Below are 12475 nucleotides of genomic sequence, written 5' to 3'. Positions count from 1 at the left end.
ATACTTGCATTCAAAAGAATAAAATACAGTGGAATATATTGATCCAATTGATGTAGAATTCTACACTAAGAAGATACTTTAGAAAATTAAAGGGTTAAAATAGAAAGATAAAATATGTTTAAGGAGAAGAAGAAATAATACTGTTAAGATATCAATAATATCAAAGGTTATCTATAGATTCAAATTAATGTAATATATTATATATTTATTCATGCATATATAAATATATATGTGTATATACATATACAAACATATATATACTTATTTAAAATAAGAACATATATATGTATGCTTAGCACAGTTAAACTACTCTGCAGTACATTAAAACAATGGATACAATTCACATTATTTGTCAAATCTACAGAATGTACAACACCAAATGTTCTTCTTTTTCTTCTAGATCTGAAAAATCTGTTTCTAAGATTCCCATTGATTATTTAGGGACTCCTAACATAAATGAACCCTGAAAAAGTGCAAAGTTAGAGCATTCACACTTCCAAAATTTCAAAATTTAATACAAAGCTATAATTAGAAAAACAGCATGGTACTTTTCAATAGTAGTCATACAGATTAACAGGATTAAAAATTCCAGAACTAGACCCATACATTTATGACAAATTTATTTTCACCCAGAGTCCCAAGTTCATTTAATGGGGAAATAATATCCTTCAATTTAATGATGCTGAGTCAATTGTATCCCAGTTGTACACACACAAAAGAATGAACTTAGATTATTATTTCATAATATATATTCAGAATGGATCAAAGAGTTAAATTTTAGAGTTAGAAATATAAAAACCTTAGAGGAAAAATAGGTGTAAAATACCATGACCTTGGGTTTGTCAATTCTTAATATGGCATCAGAGTCATAAGGCAACTGAAGAAAAAGAGACAAATTGAAAGTATGTTTTAAAAATAACTTCTGTAAATCAAAAGATACTATATAAAAGAGAAAAAAATAACAGTCCAAAAATGGCAGAAGTATTTTGTAATTTTTAAATTTGTTCAAGGTCTGATATTCAGAGTAATGTACAAAAATCTTACAACTCAAACACAGAGGTGAATAACCCAATTTAAACATAAACATAAGCAAGTTACTTGTATAGACATTTCTCAAAAAGGAATATATGGATGAACAAAAAGTACATGAAAAAATGGAAAAGCTCATTAACCCTTATGAAAAGGCAAATAAAAACCACACTGAGATACAAATTCACAGCTAATGGATTTTAAAAGAAAAGGTAAAAAAAGGAGAAGAATGTTAAATAATGGCAAGGGCAAGGATAAGTTTGAACACTCAGATCTTGCTGTTGGGTAAATAAATAACTTGGTGGTCTCTTGACAGGTTATATATATGACTCTGCAATTGTTCACCTAGGAATATATATCACTAAATTGAAAGCAGGTCTTCTAACAAATTTTGTATGAGGATATTTGTAGCAGCACTATTTACAATAGACATAAGATAGAAGTCCAAATGTTTTCTAGAAGTTGAAAAGAAAACAAAATGTGATACATATAATGCATCATTATTCCACTCTAAAAAGGAGTAAAATACTGATACATGCTACAAATTAGATAAACCTCATAATGAGGCCTGTGGTAGTGAGGTGTCCCTGTCTCTATGTGTCAGTGGAGGGCACTTTAGGCACAATAACAAGGGTCTCCTCCCCTTCCCATTAGGGTTGTGCCAAGGAGGCTTAATGAGTGGTCTGAAATCTAATTCTACCTTGAGGTAAATGGTTTCACATAGATAAACTTCTTGTTAATGGTATAGTTTTTCCTTCACTATGGTGGTGGTGTACAAAAATGTACACGTGACAAAATAGCACTGTATAATGGCTATATAAGATGTAACCAATAGGGAAATTTGGAAGAAGGGCAAATGGGATCTCTATAGTATCTTTAAAAATTCCTTGGGATATATTGTGTTTTTTTAAATTTAAAAATATAATTCTTACTTTTTATTAACATGGAGGGAGAAATTCAGAGTACTCATACACTGAAGCAAGTGAGTGATCATGATAGTTAGGGAACACATTACTCTACCTATCATGGGCTATCAAGAATTTACTTGGGCAGCTACACTGCCATTAGCTTCAGTTTTCAGACAAAGATGTTCATGTTTGCAAAGGAGGCTTGAAGAGTTCAATTTCTGCCAGATTGATACAAGGCAGGCAGTATCCACAAAGCAAGAGAAACAGTAAACACTCTGATGTTGCTGCAGGAACTGAAAGTAGAATACTTCAAGAGCAAAACTAAAGTTCAAAGATTATAGAATTCACTATACAATCACAAAAAAAAAGTCTGCTTTAACAAAGGGTAAATTCAAATCTGTACAGGTAAACAGGAAGGAATTTTACTACCTCCTGGAACAAAAATCAATAACCTTCAGTGAAAGTTAAAAAGATGTAGAATTTTAACAATATATCATTTACTGTAACAAGTGTATTACCACATATTTTTAGGTATAGGAAGAAACATAAAATATAAAATTAAACAACAAAAAATGCCAATAGAAATATGTATGTAGCTCAGTGGTAAAATGCTTGCCTAGCATGCATGAGGATGGGGTTCAGTTCCTAGAACCAAATAGTTTTTTGTAAGTGAATAAATGGAATATATATCCTAAAAAAAATAAAAACTACACTTTAAAGCACAAATCAGAAATATGTTCAAGGAAAAAATTTGTGGTGTGTCTGTGTGTCTATGTTAACAATTAATGGATAAATGTGAAATGCAGCAAGGAAATATTATCTATAAAAAGTACCCAATGAAAACTGGGGGTGTTGTTGGTATATACCTGTAATCCAATTTGAGAGGCTGAAGCAAGAGGATCACAAGTTTCAGGCCAATCTCAGCAACTTATTGAGGCCAACTTAGTGAAAGCATGTCTTTAAATAAAAAATAAAAAAGGGTTGGGATATGGCTCAATGATTATGTGCCCTTGGATTCAATCCCAGGAACCTCCCACTAAAAAGAACTAAGTTATATTATAAAAGTGTAGTTTGCAATATATGGAATACAGAACAAAATGTTTCCTGAATGAGTTTAAGCAAAGAGAAATAAGTAAGAATCATGATAAAAATAAATAAATCAGTCAAAAATTGAAAATCTAAATAGACCCTAATTTCTATAAAATAAGTAGAGATTATTACAGGTGTTATTGCAGTCTCAGGAGAAAAGAGAGAGAAAAATAGTTGAAGTTAGAGATAAAATATTTTTCAAATTCAGTGAAAACCTGTGATAACTCATGCTGTTAAGAGAATGAATTTATTGTTAGAACATCATGATCACAAACATAGACCATAGATTGACACAAAGAACTAAATAGACAAATCCATAAACACTGTATGAAGATTTACGACCTTTTCAACATTGAAACAAGTATTAAAGATATAAGTAAAGATAAAGATCTGAACATTATCACACACTTTGATCTAATTAAAAGTTTAAAACATGCACATACACAAAGTAAAAAATACACTTTTGAAATGAATGTAGATTGTTCCTCCAAATAATTGATGGTGTTGGAACAAAAATAATGATTAACAATTATGACAAAAGGGGCTGAGATTGTGGCTCAGTGGTAGAGCGCTCACCTAGTTTGTGCAGGCACTAGGTTTGATCCTCAGCACCACATAAAAATGAATAAATGAAATAACGGTATTGTGTCCAACTACAAACTTAAAATAATAATAATAATAATAATAAAAATTAAGATAAAAATCAAATATAGATAGTATAACCTGACCAAAACAATAAGACATTTTTAATGGGAAAATATTTTTAAATTTATAAAAACTAATTTTTATGATTTATAATTATAAAATTCAATATACTTATACCTCATTTTAAATACTTTTGTTTAAAGTCAAATTTTAAAATTATATTTCAATCTGAATGATACAGAAAATAAAATATGTCAAAATTTACGGGGAACATATAAAGCACAGCTTAGAGGAATATTTATAGCTTCATTTGCTCTTATTTAGCTAAAATAAAATTTTTTACATTAGTGAAATATTTTTATATATCAGTATGATACAATAATGGAAATAAATTATATACAAAACATGAAGATGGTAGAAATAAGAACAGAAATAGAAAAACATTTTAAGAAAATTAAAAAGTCAAAATTTGTTTTTCAATACTAGCCAAGAAAATGATAGGAAACCAATTTTTAAAAAGGAGAAAATAATTAGTCATATAGATCATATAGATATAAAAGACAGCAAAAGATGGAAAATTTTATTCAAAATATTAGCAATACAAGTAAAAGAAGTATTGAATAAAAGAGGTTTACTCTAGATAATCTGGATAATAGGCTAACCTTATTAACACACCCTATTAAAAGTGATATCTGTATGCAAATGAAAACTTGTTTATATATGCATGCACATGTATATGTGTGTGCGTTTGTATTGTTACGGCTTCATTTATCAACTTGCCTGACCCTCTGGTGCATGATTTGGGATTAAGCATTATATCATTTTGAGTGTGTCTGTTCAGGTGTTTCTAGATAAGAATAACATTTGAATTTGTAGACATAGAAAAACAGATTGCACTATCCAATGTAGGTCATCTTATCAAATTTGTTAGAGGATTGAATATAACAAAAGGTGGCATAAGGGAGCAATCACTATCTAGGCTTTGACTGTCGAGTTGGCACAGTGAGTTTGTCTTGTTTTTGCATGTGCATGAAAGTATGCCACAGACTCTTCTTCTACTAACTCGGACTGTAACTATACCATCAGAAAACCCATATTTCCATATTTCAAGTTTGTCAGTTGGAAAGTGATGAGACTTCTCAGTCTTCATAACCATACAATTCTTTGTGAGAAATAAATCTCTTCATTTGTAATATATATATATATATATTTCCCGCCAAAGAAACTGGAACTACAGTGTATATTCATGTACATGTGTATACACATATATAAATACACATACGACACATTATTGCTTCTGTGTCTCTAAGGAACCCACATTAATACAGATTCTGGTACCATGAGTTATCCTTAAGGAACAAATGTTTAAAAATTGAATTTTCTGAATTGCTTCTGAAGTCTCTGGATTGACTTTCTAATATTATTAGATTTTAAGATACTAAAAACTCTATTTTCAGCAGTGAAGAAAGCACTGATAGCCCATATTATAATCTGGCAGTTGATATATGCAAAATATCTCTTGGATTTTCTTAATCAACACTGAGTGACCTATAAATTTAATACTTTGGAATGCATTTGGAAACAAACAAATATAATCAGATTTGCAGGTCATTTCTCATGTTGCAGGACAAAGAAGTAAAAGAAAAGGAAAAGTTCAGAGATTTTAATTGCCAGCTCAAGCTCTATGTAAATTAAATGAAAGCTTCTATGTGTGCCCTGAAGGAGAGTCTTATCTCCTATAGCCACTGGGTTGAAATTATTGAAAAAGCAAACATAGAATCTCATCCTGCAAACAGCTGAATTACAATGCAAGTTGAAGTTCTCTCTCTTATGTGTTGTGTACTTATTAAAGTGAGTGTATGGATCCAGCAAGAATATTAGCTTATAAATTGTATTGGGTATATAAGAAAACACCTTATGGAGCTATTGACATTGAGTCACTAAATTCTAAGTCTTCCTTGAGTCTACTTTACCATTGTAGAGGTCTCCTCATCTCCAGTGAAAGAAGCTTCCCCTAACATAGGATAGTAGCCTTTCCATAGTCAAGAGGATTAACCATAAAAACTGGTATCCACTGAGACCAATTATATGTAAAGTGACAAAGATTATCCTAAGGATCCATCCCATTTCCCAGCATCCCTCTGTTTTTCTGAACCTGTTACATGACTTTTCTGAGGAGGACATTAAAGCTGAAGTATAGTGTATGACCCATGCAAACTTGTACTGCAATCCAAAAAAAAAAAAAAAAAAAAAAGATAAAATACAAAAACCAAACACTTTCACTTTTCTAATTTATAATGAAATAAATGTGGATAAAATGTTTGGGAATGGATTTTTAGACCACAAGATAAAAGTGAAATGAACATAAATTTGGAACAGGCAAAGCTTTTTAATATGGACTCAATAAGTAGAGATGCTTTATTTAATCTTGCAGCTTGAAGAGTTGGAAAAAGTTATGAGTTTGTTTGATTGCTTGATTGAAACATGGATCAGAAGGTGACTCCAGTGAGTGAATTAGATATACTGTATCTTCTTTTTTTTTAATGTAGAGGGAAGAGATTCAAAGTCTTAGATTGGGTTCCTAGATACATTTGGTACTTTAGACCTAATCTTCAATAGGAAGGTCTGAAAGACATATATTTTACCACTATTGTGAGAAATAAATTTGAGATAGTCCCAGAATCCTTGAAGAATATATTATTACTCTTCTGTGGGAACTGCTGCTCATGATTTGGGAAGCCTAAATGCAATAGGAGTATGTGGATCCCAGGGTAGCTGAGGTCAAATGGCAGCAATTAACCAAAAACTAAGTTAGGCATAGCTACTGGAATGATTAACACAGTCTGAGTAATTGTCAGTATTGTCTTACTCATGAAACCTATGGTTCTAGCTAGGTGACCAAAGTGTTCCGGAAAATGAAACAGGTAGAAAGCCTACTTTTGAAAATTATATTTGAAAGCAATTTTTACTGGTCTATGTAAGCAAAACACTCAAGGTCAAGTGAAAAAAGTCTAACCTTAATCATACAAGCAGAGTCAAGACCCCTCAATTAGTTTTCAGAACTGATCTAGTTTATAGACCAAGAACTTCTTGAATAAAGGCAAGATCAGGTTCCTTTGAGGATAAACAACAAAATTTGTATAAATAACAAAATTTATACTCTTAATACTGCCTAGAGCTTTCCTCAAAGGAACTCTGAAATACTTTCTACTTCTTGCTCATTAGTTCCAATCAGCATGTTAAGTTACTTGACAAAATGAGTAAATGTAATAGCTTGTGGCAGTAAATGTCAATCAAGGTAACTTCAAATTAAGTTATGATAGAGTTGGACCATTGATAAACCACTGTCTTAGTCTGTTTGTACTGATATAACAACCTGAGACTAGATATATATGAGACCAGCCTTTCCTAAGGTATTTGTGCATCGAGGAAAAGTAAGGAACCAGAACCTTTGTATACTACTTAGCACTAACTCTGAATTAGCAATGATTCAAGAATTAATAATTCCAGGGGACTTAAAGCATCACTCTAATTTATTGGACAGAGTGGAGGCTTATGCAGATCGGATGATCTATGATGTTTTACTTCAGTTCCATCCATAGTTAGATGAATGGGTGTCAAGCATTTATTGTGGTTATTTTCCCATTTCTGGGATGCATAACTAGAATATATCTCCTCAGAAGGCAACAGAATACACACATTTATTCCTTGACCAGTCTTAGAAAAGGCTAATTGGAAGCCACTAGAACTATCTGTAACTAGGAAAATAGCAAACTAAAGGAAGCCCACATTCTTGGATCCCTGAAGAGATTTTAGAATCAGTGACACCATAAAGGACACTTGAAAGCTACAGGATAGGTGATTCCTATCATATTCATATTTAATTCACCTATTTGGCCTGTGCATAAGATAAATGGCTCCTAGAGAACGACAGTGGCTTATTGTGAATTTAACTAGGTGGTGATTAAATTGCAGCTGCTTTACCAGAGGTACTTTCATTCCTTGAGCAAATTAACACATTTCCTGGTATCTGGGATGCAGCTATCGTATAACACGTGCCTTTTTCTCAGTCAGCAAAACTGACCAGAAATAATTTTCTTTCAGATTGCAAGACCAGTAATACTCCTTAACTGACTAAAACTGAGGTGTTTTTATAGTTTCAATACATTTGCCTTCTCCAAAATTCTTGTTAAAACAATTTCCAGTGTATCTGTGTTAAGAGGCAGGGCCTTTAGGAGGGCAGAAACCTCATGGACAAGATTGGATCCTTTCGGAAAGGCCTTGAGGGAATGTAGTCTTTTTTCCCTTTTAAAAGTCCCTTTCTATCATGTAAGGACACAGAGTTTAAAGTGTAAATTTGGAGGTAGATATTTGGTTATTCATTAAACAGTAAACATATTTACACTTGATCTTGAAAAAAACCCAGTCTCTAGAAGTGTGTAGAAATAAATTTGTTCTTTTAAAATTTCTTAGTCTCAGGTTATTGTTAAATCAGTACAAGCAGACTAAAACAGCTGTATATCAACTGTCCAACTCTCTGTCATAATTTAGTTTGAAGTACCTTGATTGACATTTCCTGCCACAAGCTATTACATTTACTCATTATGTCAATGAAGGTAACATGCTGATTGGAACTAATGAGCAAGAAGTAGCCAACTACTTTAGAGTTCCTGGTAATCGTTTACATGAGCAAGGGTGAAACTTCAAGGGTCTTCTACCTCAGTGAAGTTTCCAATGGTTTTCTGCATTGATATATTTCTTCTAAGGTGAAGAATAAGTTGTAGGATATGGATCACCCTATAATCAGAAAAAAAATAAAAATAAAAAAACAACATAATTCATGATGGGCCTGTTTGGATTTGGAGGCAATATGTTCATTATTTGGGTGCGTTAATCTGTTCACTTAACGAAGAAATCTAAAATTATTCTGTTTTTGAGTAAATCCCAGGAAAAAGAAGCTTGGCAATAGGCCCCCAATGAACATAATAGCAAAACAGAAAACAGAAGAAAAGAACCTGATTAAAAAGTAGACAAAGGACCTTAAATAAAAGATATATAAAATGGCCATGAAACATAAAAAAAAAAACATAAAAAACCTCAGTGTCTTTAATCATCATGGAAATGCTAATTAAATTCAAACCATGATGAGATATCATCTCATATCTCTTAGGGTGGCTATTATCAAAAACATATGCCCACACACAAACACACACACATACAGATACACACAAAGCCGAGTTTAAGTAAAGCTGTGGGAAAAAGGAAACTTTGGTAATTCTGTTGGTGGGAATGTAAAGTAGCATCCAATATACAAATCACCATGGAGCTTTCTCAAAAAAACTTAAGAATGATTCTATCATAGTATCTATAAATTTCACTTATCAATATTTGTATAAAGAAATTTAAATCAGGATATTACAGAGATATCTGTGCTCTCATGTTTATTGCAGCACTACACACAATAACCAATGGAATCAACCTAAATATGCATCAACAGGTGAATGAATAAAGAATGTTTTATACATATATGTGTGTGTGTGTGTGTGTGTGTAGATACACACATACACACACGCACAAAGGGTTATTATTTATTCTTTAAAAGAAGCAAATCCTATTTATTAAAGCAGAATAGATTAAGCTGGAGGACATCATGTAAAGTAAAATAAGGCAGAAAAATAATATCATATGATTTCACTTATATGTGTAACCAAAACAACTGGAAGTAATAAAGAGTAGAATGGTGTTTATGAGGGGCTGGAACTGAACAATTGGGACATGTTAATAAAAGAATATGAAGTGTCAATTAGGGTGAATAAGTTAAGGAGATCTGTTATACAACATGTTGAGTATTCTTAATAATAATACGTTGTACACTTGAAAATATTTAAGAGGATGTTAAGTGTTTTCACCATAAGAAAATGATAAGTATATAAATTAATAGATATGTTAAGGAGCTTGATTTATTCATCATATGATGTATACATATAACAAGATCTCATAGTGTATACCGTAATTATGAATAATTTTTATGTCAATTAAAACCTGTATTTTTTATAGTGAGGAAAAACAAACAAGTCCAGTCTCCTGCATCAACTGCTCTGCTATTTGGGTCATAGGATCCAGCAGTTCTAATGGTGATTGACGTATCTGTGGCATATAAGTGTGCTGATTGATTGGAACCCTTGACAGGCTTCTAATAGTACATCAGAGCTCAAGCCCTTAGAATTTTGGAGCAAAACATTACTACTCTTTCCATATAATTACTTCTTTTTTGACAACAGCTTTTGGCCTGCTTCTGATCCTTACATCATATTCAAACTCAGTTTGAGTTATCCATCATGAACTAAGTGCTATCTGTCAAACTTATGCTCTGGGCATACATAGGGATGCTTATGTTGCCCACTCCTGATATATTGCATTCTCTATGGCAGGTATACAGCTTATACCTATGAACTAATGTGAAGTTTCTTATAAAAGTTGTCTACAGAAGTTTCTCATAATTAATGACAGAGGAAGCTTACAGACTAGAGTCTGGTTTACAGATGGTTTTGCATGATATACAAGCAACACCTAAAATGTACAAGTGTTTGAGTCAGCTTTTTCACCACTGTGACTAAAAGACCCAACCAGAACAACTGTAGAGGAGAAAAAAAGTGTATTTGGAGCTCACAGTTTCAGAAGTGTCAGTCCATAGACAGCTGGCACTATTCCTCAGGGCTCCCAGTGAGGTTGAACTTCACAGTGGAAGAGTGTAGTAGAGGAAAGCAGCTCATATAATGATCAGTAAGCAGAGAGGGCGAGGCCACTTACCAAATGGAAATATATACCCCAAGTATATAACACGCCTCCAATGCCCCACCTCCTCCAGCCACACCCCACCTGCCTTCAAACCACCACTTAATCCCATCAGATGTTTAATTTACCAATTGGGTTAAGGCTATCATAATCTGATCATTTCTTCTCTGAACCTTCTTGCATTGTCTCACATGTGAGTTTTTGGGGACACCTCACATCTAAACCACAACAACAATTATAGCATTATAGCCATTTTCTAGGACAACCCTGAGGGAAAGAGGTGAAGGAGAATTCTCTCAGTTAGCAGACCTTTGGGCAGTGAAAGTGGTTGTTTATCTTTCTTGGATGGAGAAACGGAATGATATTTAATTCTACAGTGATACATGGGCTGTGACCTGGGGTTTGAATGAACAGTTAAAGTCTTGTAATAAACATGATCAACATGTTTATTCAAATGAGAAGAAAATTTCAGAAAGAGTTATCATCTTTATAGATTTCTTTGAATGGGAATAAATATGAGGATATTTGTGTTTGGTATAAATGCCCCCTGAAGGGTTAGTTACCTCAGTGTAGAAGGATTTTAATAATCAAGTGGATTAGGGATACCTGTTCTGGGAATGTCAGCCCCTTCTCTTAGTTATGCTTGTCACCACCCAATATGATGATGAACCCAGTGGCCATGGTGACAGGTAACAGAGGTAATGCATGGACTCAGCAACATAGATTGTACTCACCAAGGCCAACCTGGATCCTATCTGCCAGTGACAGAGACCAACACTGAGTCCCACACATGACACTGTTTCCTGGGGTAATCAATTATCTACTTTTTGGCATACTTATTGCAATGGAATACTTCCATAATGGAAGCATTCTGGTCTTCCTGGAATATACTGGATATGGCTTTACTTTCCTTGTTGCAGTTCTTCTGCCAAAGTACCATTCATTGATATAGAGATTATCTTATGCACTGGCATGACATTACAGAGTTGCTTCTGACTAATGAATAACACATTATAGCAAAAGAAATGTACAAATTGTCCCATACTCATGAAATTAGCTGGTCTCACCTTGTCTCCCACTATCCTAAAGCAGCTGACTTTATAGAATAATAGAATTATCTTTTGATGACTCAGTTTTAATGCTACATAGGTGGCAGTAGCTCACAGTGCTGACAGAACTGAGGGAAGATTCTCTAGGAAGCAGCCTTTCATTCCCTGAGTTAGTATTTAATACACAGTTCTGTTCCTCCAATAGCCAGATTAACAGTTACAGGAACAAAGGAACTATAACCCGTATTGATGTAGTAACAAAAGTTTTGTTTATTGTTTCCATGACCTTATATTTTACTGTTCTAAGTGTCTTAGTTCCAAAGAGAGGAATGCATCTAACCGGAGACACAATAATGGATCCACTCAATTGTAAATGATGCCTGCTGCCAAGCAACTTTGGATTCCTTTTGTCTCTGAATCAATAGTAAAAGGAGAAAGTTACTCTGATGGCTATGGTTGTTGTTCTTGATTAGCAAGGGGGAAATTGGACCAGTACTCCACAATGTAGATAGGTAATAACATGTCTGGAAAAGAGAAATCCCCAGGGGCACCTACTAGTATTACTTTGCCCTAAACGTAAGAGCAATAGAGATCAAAAAATTCAATGTAGGAAGAAATACCCTTCAGGAAAGAAAGGTAAGATGGTAAGAACACAGGTAAAGAACTATGCCCTACTGATGTACTTGCTGAAAGTAAAAGAAATACAGTATGGTTAGTGGAAGAAAATAGTCATTCACACTCTGACCACATGACCAGTTACAGAATAGAGGAATGTGATTGTCATTATTTATTGTGATAATTTTTCTTAATTGTTATGAATGTGTGCTAAGCAAATACTGCTTTTCTTTCCTTTTATTTCCTCACCATGTAACATACACATTTCCTTATTAGTATTAATAAGGATTGTTTATTTTGTGTCAATATATTTAGGTTACAGGATTATCAAGAAATGGAGAAAAC

This window comes from Urocitellus parryii, chromosome 4, assembly GCF_045843805.1.
Source record: "Urocitellus parryii isolate mUroPar1 chromosome 4, mUroPar1.hap1, whole genome shotgun sequence".
Lineage (NCBI taxonomy): Eukaryota > Metazoa > Chordata > Mammalia > Rodentia > Sciuridae > Urocitellus > Urocitellus parryii.
The sequence above is the reverse complement of the archived record's forward strand: the minus strand, read 5'-3'. Positions refer to the sequence as shown.